This window comes from Calliphora vicina, unplaced genomic scaffold (assembly GCF_958450345.1).
Source record: "Calliphora vicina unplaced genomic scaffold, idCalVici1.1 scaffold_147, whole genome shotgun sequence".
Classification (NCBI taxonomy): domain Eukaryota; kingdom Metazoa; phylum Arthropoda; class Insecta; order Diptera; family Calliphoridae; genus Calliphora; species Calliphora vicina.
Genome location: NW_027052626.1, coordinates 4,519 through 11,575, shown reverse-complemented (window position 1 = coordinate 11,575; position 7,057 = coordinate 4,519). Strand labels below are relative to the sequence as shown.

Here is a 7,057-nt window from a genome sequence, read left to right as displayed (position 1 = left end):
GCCCTAAAGAGCTAGGAAGCTAAATTTTTTTATATTTGGATGGCATGAGATTGTAGCTTTCTAACAAAGTATAACTTAAGTAGCTAGCATAAACAGTACCTGATATATATGCGGGTATACTGGACATTTTTCGAAAAATGTCCCAAAATTACCCCAGTTTTTAACGACTTCATATAAATCGCAATTTTAAAAGGCCCTAAAGAGCTAGGAAGCTAAATTTTTTTATATTTCGATGGCATGAGATTGTAGCTTTCTAACAAGGTATAACTTAAGTAGCTAGCATAAATAGTACCCGATATATATGCGGGTATATCGGACATTTTTCGAAAAATGTCCCAAAATTACCCATTTTTTAACGACTTCATATAAATCGCAATTTTAAAAGGCCCTAAAGAGCTAGAAAGCTAAATTTTTGTATATTTAGATGGCATGAGATTGTAGCTTTCTAACAAAGTATAACTTAAGTAGCTAGCATAAACAGTACCCGATATATATGCGGGTATACCGGACATTTTTCGAAAAATGTCCCAAAATTACCCCAGTTTTTAACGACTTCATATAAATCGCAATTTTAAAAGGCCCTAAATAGCTAGGAAGCTAAATTTTTTTATATTTGTATTGCATGAGATTGTAGCTTTCTAACAAAGTATAACTTAAGTAGCTAGCATAAACAGTACCCGATATATATGCGGGTATACCGGACATTTTTCGAAAAATGTCCCAAAATTACCCCAGTTTTTAACGACTTCATATAAATCGCAATTTTAAAAGGCCCTAAAGAGCTAGGAAGCTAAATTTTTTTATATTTGGATGGCATGAGATTGTAGCTTTCTAACAAAGTATAATCTAAGTAGCTAGCATAAACAGTACCCGATATATATGCGGGTATACCGGACATTTTTCGAAAAATGTCCCAAAATTACTCCAGTTTTTAACGACTTCATATAAATCGCAATTCTAAAGGCCCCTAAAGAGCTAGGAAACTAAATTTGTTTATATTTGGATGGCATGAGATTGTAGCTTTCTAACAAAGTATAACTTAAGTAGCTAGCATAAACAGTACCTGATATATATGCGGGTATACTGGACATTTTTCGAAAAATGTCCCAAAATTACCCCAGTTTTTAACGACTTCATATAAATCGCAATTCTAAAGGCCCCTAAAGAGCTAGGAAGCTAAATTTTTTATATTTGGATGGCATGAGATTGTAGCTTTCTAACAAGGTATAACTTAAGTAGCTAGCATAAACAGTACCCGATATATATGCGGGTATACCGGACATTTTTCGAAAAATGTCCCAAAATTACCCCAGTTTTTAACGACTTCATATAAATCGCAATTTTAAAAGGCCCTAAATAGCTAGGAAGCTAAATTTTTTTATATTTGTATTGCATGAGATTGTAGCTTTCTAACAAAGTATAACTTAAGTAGCTAGCATAAACAGTACCCGATATATATGCGGGTATACCGGACATTTTTCGAAAAATGTCCCAAAATTACCCCAGTTTATAACGACTTCATATAAATCGCAATTTTAAATGGCCCTAAAGAGCTAGGAAGCTAAATTTTTTTATATTTGGATGGCATGAGATTGTAGCTTTCTAACAAAGTATAACTTAAGTAGCTAGCAACAGTACCTGATATATATGCGGGTATACTGGACATTTTTCGAAAAATGTCCCAAAATTACCCCAGTTTTTAACGACTTCATATAAATCGCAATTTTAAAAGGCCCTAAAGAGCTAGGAAGCTAAATTTTTTTATATTTCGATGGCATGAGATTGTAGCTTTCTAACAAGGTATAACTTAAGTAGCTAGCATAAATAGTACCCGATATATATGCGGGTATATCGGACATTTTTCGAAAAATGTCCCAAAATTACCCATTTTTTAACGACTTCATATAAATCGCAATTTTAAAAGGCCCTAAAGAGCTAGAAAGCTAAATTTTTGTATATTTAGATGGCATGAGATTGTAGCTTTCTAACAAAGTATAACTTAAGTAGCTAGCATAAACAGTACCCGATATATATGCGGGTATACCGGACATTTTTCGAAAAATGTCCCAAAATTACCCCAGTTTTTAACGACTTCATATAAATCGCAATTTTAAAAGGCCCTAAATAGCTAGGAAGCTAAATTTTTTTATATTTGTATTGCATGAGATTGTAGCTTTCTAACAAAGTATAACTTAAGTAGCTAGCATAAACAGTACCCGATATATATGCGGGTATACCGGACATTTTTCGAAAAATGTCCCAAAATTACCCCAGTTTTTAACGACTTCATATAAATCGCAATTTTAAAAGGCCCTAAAGAGCTAGGAAGCTAAATTTTTTTATATTTGGATGGCATGAGATTGTAGCTTTCTAACAAAGTATAATCTAAGTAGCTAGCATAAACAGTACCCGATATATATGCGGGTATACCGGACATTTTTCGAAAAATGTCCCAAAATTACCCCAGTTTTTAACGACTTCATATAAATCGCAATTCTAAAGGCCCCTAAAGAGCTAGGAAACTAAATTTGTTTATATTTGGATGGCATGAGATTGTAGCTTTCTAACAAAGTATAACTTAAGTAGCTAGCATAAACAGTACCTGATATATATGCGGGTATACTGGACATTTTTCGAAAAATGTCCCAAAATTACCCCAGTTTTTAACGACTTCATATAAATCGCAATTCTAAAGGCCCCTAAAGAGCTAGGAAGCTAAATTATTTATATTTGGATGGCATGAGATTGTAGCTTTCTAACAAGGTATAACTTAAGTAGCTAGCATAAACAGTACCCGATATATATGCGGGTATACCGGACATTTTTCGAAAAATGTCCCAAAATTACCCCAGTTTTTAACGACTTCATATAAATCGCAATTTTAAAAGGCCCTAAAGAGCTAGGAAGCTAAATTTTTTTATATTTGGATGGCATGAGATTGTAGCTTTCTAACAAAGTATAACTTAAGTAGCTAGCATAAACAGTACCCGATATATATGCGGGTATACCGGACATTTTTCGAAAAATGTCCCAAAATTACCCCAGTTTTTAACGACTTCATACACTGAAAGAATTTTCTGCATGAATCCAATGAATTCTGACATTAATGTAATGAAAATTTACATTAAAATTCAACCAACGTAGCGCTTCATTGGTTTAATGAAACATGTTTCATTAAACCTATATCAATGAAATGTTTCATGAAATCAATGAAAGTTTTACATTGACTAAATGAAATATAATTCATTGGAAATCTGCATATTTGTCGTTAATTTAATGAAATGTATCATTGAAATAATGAAGAAATTTCATATTTTAAATGAAATTATTTAATTAGTTTGATGAAACAATTCATAATTTCAATGAATAAATTTCATTATAAATATGATTTATAATCGTTCGTCTAATGAAGGACTTCATAGGAACGATTATTAAAAATCATAAATTCTATGAAACAATTTCATAAATTCTATGAAATAGTTTCATAAATTTAATGAAATAGTTTCATAAATTTAATGAAATAGTTTCCGCATTTTTATGAAATAATTTCATTAATTAAATGAAATATTTTCATTAATTTAATGATTAAATTTCATTATTTTAATGAATTTATTTTATTCTTAACTAAAATAATAATCGATTTTTGTTTATATTAATTCATAAAATAAAAATTATTTTTTATTTTAAATAAGAAATGTTTTACAAATATACATACATAAATATATAATTTTATATAAAATTATAATTATCGGAAAATTAAACATTTAAACTTATTCAATTATATTATATAAAAATTATATTTTACAAATTTAAATACATATACATAAGTAATATATTAAAAAACTAAAATCTAACTTTCTAATTAAGATTATGCTTGTTTTAGATTATTCTATTATTTACCAAACATTGATTTTTGAGATCTTTGTTTTTAAAAATTTTTTCAAAACAAATGCTTTTGAAAAAATTATGAAATTAGTGAATTTAATTGTCAACATTTTTTAAATTATCTAGAAGAATGCTAAGCTTAGAATTTTTTTTGGAATTTGTTTTTAAAGCATAAAAATAAATTTCGATAAATGACCAAACTGATTCACAGGCTTTTGAATATTCTAAATTAAATAAATGAACAATTTTGAAACACATGTCTAAAGATCTAAGAAAATTGGAAAATGGTAAGAATGTTCCATCAAGATATACAAAAAAACTTTAAATTTTTTCAAAGTCTCCAATTGCCAATATAAAAGGTTGTATACTGTCGCCTCTTTTTTGTATAAACTCAATATGGTCTTGTAATGCCTGCATGGTACTTCCAATAAAAAGAAAAGACTCCTGAGAGTCTTTAGTAGTGAAGCGTGACATTTCCTTTTTACCTAGCACAGTTCTCCGCCCGTATTTTCCAGTTGGACCAAGAAAATAATGTAATACCCATAACAGTTTTAGGGCAAACATGTCAGGATCTAAAAAGATATAGAAAATATTATATTAATTATGTATATTAAAAATAAAAAATACTAAGTTGATTTATTTTATTCTTTACCTTTTTTTGCACTATCAATGCTAATGTTGTCCAATATCCTATTTATGTCATTGCTTTTTGCATTTTTCATCTTTCTAAGGCCATTATATAATTTTATCATTTTCTCACATCCCCAACTTAAAATGGAATCATGGGATCCATGAAGAAATGTAAAATATTTGTCAATCTATAAAAGTAAACAAATGTATGTATTAGAGTGTCCCAACAATTTTTTTTTTGGAATTTTGGAACGCATACCCTCTATTTTTTTTTGTGTATATAAAGCTATAGTTAAATATGAAATTTTGTCTTTCTATCATGATTGCAACCCGTGCCGACTTGCGATTTAGTTTTTAAGTGCATTTACAAGGGGAAAAAATGCAATTTTTTCAGTTTTTCTAAAATGTTTGCCATTAAGTAATTACTTTGGCAATTTAATTTAAAAGAATCGAAATGTGTACCTAATTGTCGTTGTAATAAGATATAAAACACAAAAATTGGTTAAAAAAATGTAAAAGTTATAAAAAAATCGCCATACACAAAAAATTATATACACAAAAAAAATAGAGGGTATGCGTTCCAAAAAATAATTTTTTTGGGACACTCTAGTATGTATGTTATATCCGTTTTTATCTACAAAGAAATATATAAATAGTAGATAACTCACCAATTTAAATCCGTTTGGGTTCTTATACTGGGGCCAAAGTTTGAAAATTTCACTGAGATTACCGCTTTCTTTAAAAATTTGTTGAAGTCTGTAGTTGGTACATGCACACCACATGGACTCGAATTCTTCAGCAGAAAGATTGTCATAAAAAAGGCTTTGGGCAATGATCTTTCCACCTTCTTCTGGAACTAAGAAATTAAATGTTGATATATGTTAATAATTAGTTTTGGAACATAGGAAAATTAAAAATACTTACCAAATTTAAATTTTGGTGTTGATTTTGAAGTTGTTGGAAGCTCAACTTCTTGTTCAAAAAGTTGTTTTGTGGTTTTCTTTAAATTGGAGTACTTTACATATAATTTTCCGCGCCTTTCAGTTCTGTAGAATTCTTTCTTCTCTGTTGGAAATATTGATAAAATTTGTTCCTCCAATTTATAGCTTAATTGAAGGGACATGTGCTGGTTGTTTTCATCAAAGTAGCGTGCAATAATATTAATGACCAAAGACCTTTGTTCTTCGTTAAGATTTTTAGTAATTTATTAATTTAATTATGCTTGGAATGCATATTTGTTTGAAATTTTATAAAATTTTTAAAAAGTTCATCAAAGTCTACGTTATCAGATTTATTTTGAGATGATGATGCACGAATATCATTGTTTTGTTCTTCACATAATTCTTCATAATTTGGGCCACTGAAGAAGTTTTCCGTGCTGCTATATGAGCCATTTTCACCACTGTTGGATATGTTATGTTTCTTTTTAACATGTCTTTGGAATGTTGAAGAATCTTTATATGTTTGTCCACAACAACGATAGGAATCACGTGTTTTTAGGAAATGAATTGTTCTGAGATGCCGAAAATATTTTCTGTTGTCGCAAAAATATTTGCTGCACTTAAAACACTTCATTTCCTTATGATATACTTAAACACTTTTCTTCTTTTTAGAACCAATTTTTATTTTTTAATACGATTACGTAGGTATTTCTATTTTCTTTTTGCACTTAAATTTATGTGTTATGTATTTTATTTGGTAAAATTGTCCACTTTTATTTTTTTTCACTATTTTTTTTGGTACAGTTACACAAATTCTTTATTTAAAAATTAGCAAGCACCTTCTTCACTGAAATGACTTTAACAAATGAATAAGAAAGTTGTTTTGTGTTAAACCTGTTTGCTCTATGCACTTTTTATATAAAGAGCGTCAAAATAATTGCAAAAACAAAACGCATTGTTTTTTGTATACATTTATTTTGAAAAGAGCGCAACTAATGAGAGTATCATCTTTACAATAACAATAGCGTAGATCATTGTTGTTTTATTCTATGCTTGTGTGTGGAATTAACAAAAAACAAACGTAGCAACAACGTACAAACAAGATTTTGCTTGTCCGTTTTTTTTTATTTAAGTGTTGAAAATAAGGGTGGGTTTAAAAGTTATGTATGTATGTATTTCATTTGACAAATGAAAGTTTACATTAAAATGATGTTTCACTGTTTCATTAAAACAATGAAATTTACATTGAAATTATGAAATATTTAAGTTTTAAATTTTTAATCAATATTTTTTTTCATTACAATATATAAACCTAAAGTTGTTTACGTAATATTAATAATTATTTCAAAAATGTTACCGAAATCAAAATTTTTTCTCTTTTACAATAATTTTTTTCTTCATAGATACAATGACATTTTTCATTGGAACTATGAAATAACTTAATTTTTAAGTTTTTTCAGTGATCGTTTAATATTTTTAAATTAAAATCAGTAGTTTATAAACATTATATTATAATCTATTGAAATAATGTATAACAATTTAAAGAATTTTTTTTAAATAGAAAATAAATAATTTTCATTGATCCAATGAAATTTTTTAAT

The 7,057-nt window shown here is 28.3% G+C and overlaps 1 pseudogene; it reads right to left on the bottom strand.

Annotated features, from left to right (window-relative positions):
• Positions 1-3,981: 3,981 nt before the first annotated feature.
• LOC135963096 (uncharacterized) lies at positions 3,982-5,677 on the bottom strand (annotated as a pseudogene).
• Between the last annotated feature and the right edge of the window lie 1,380 nt (positions 5,678-7,057).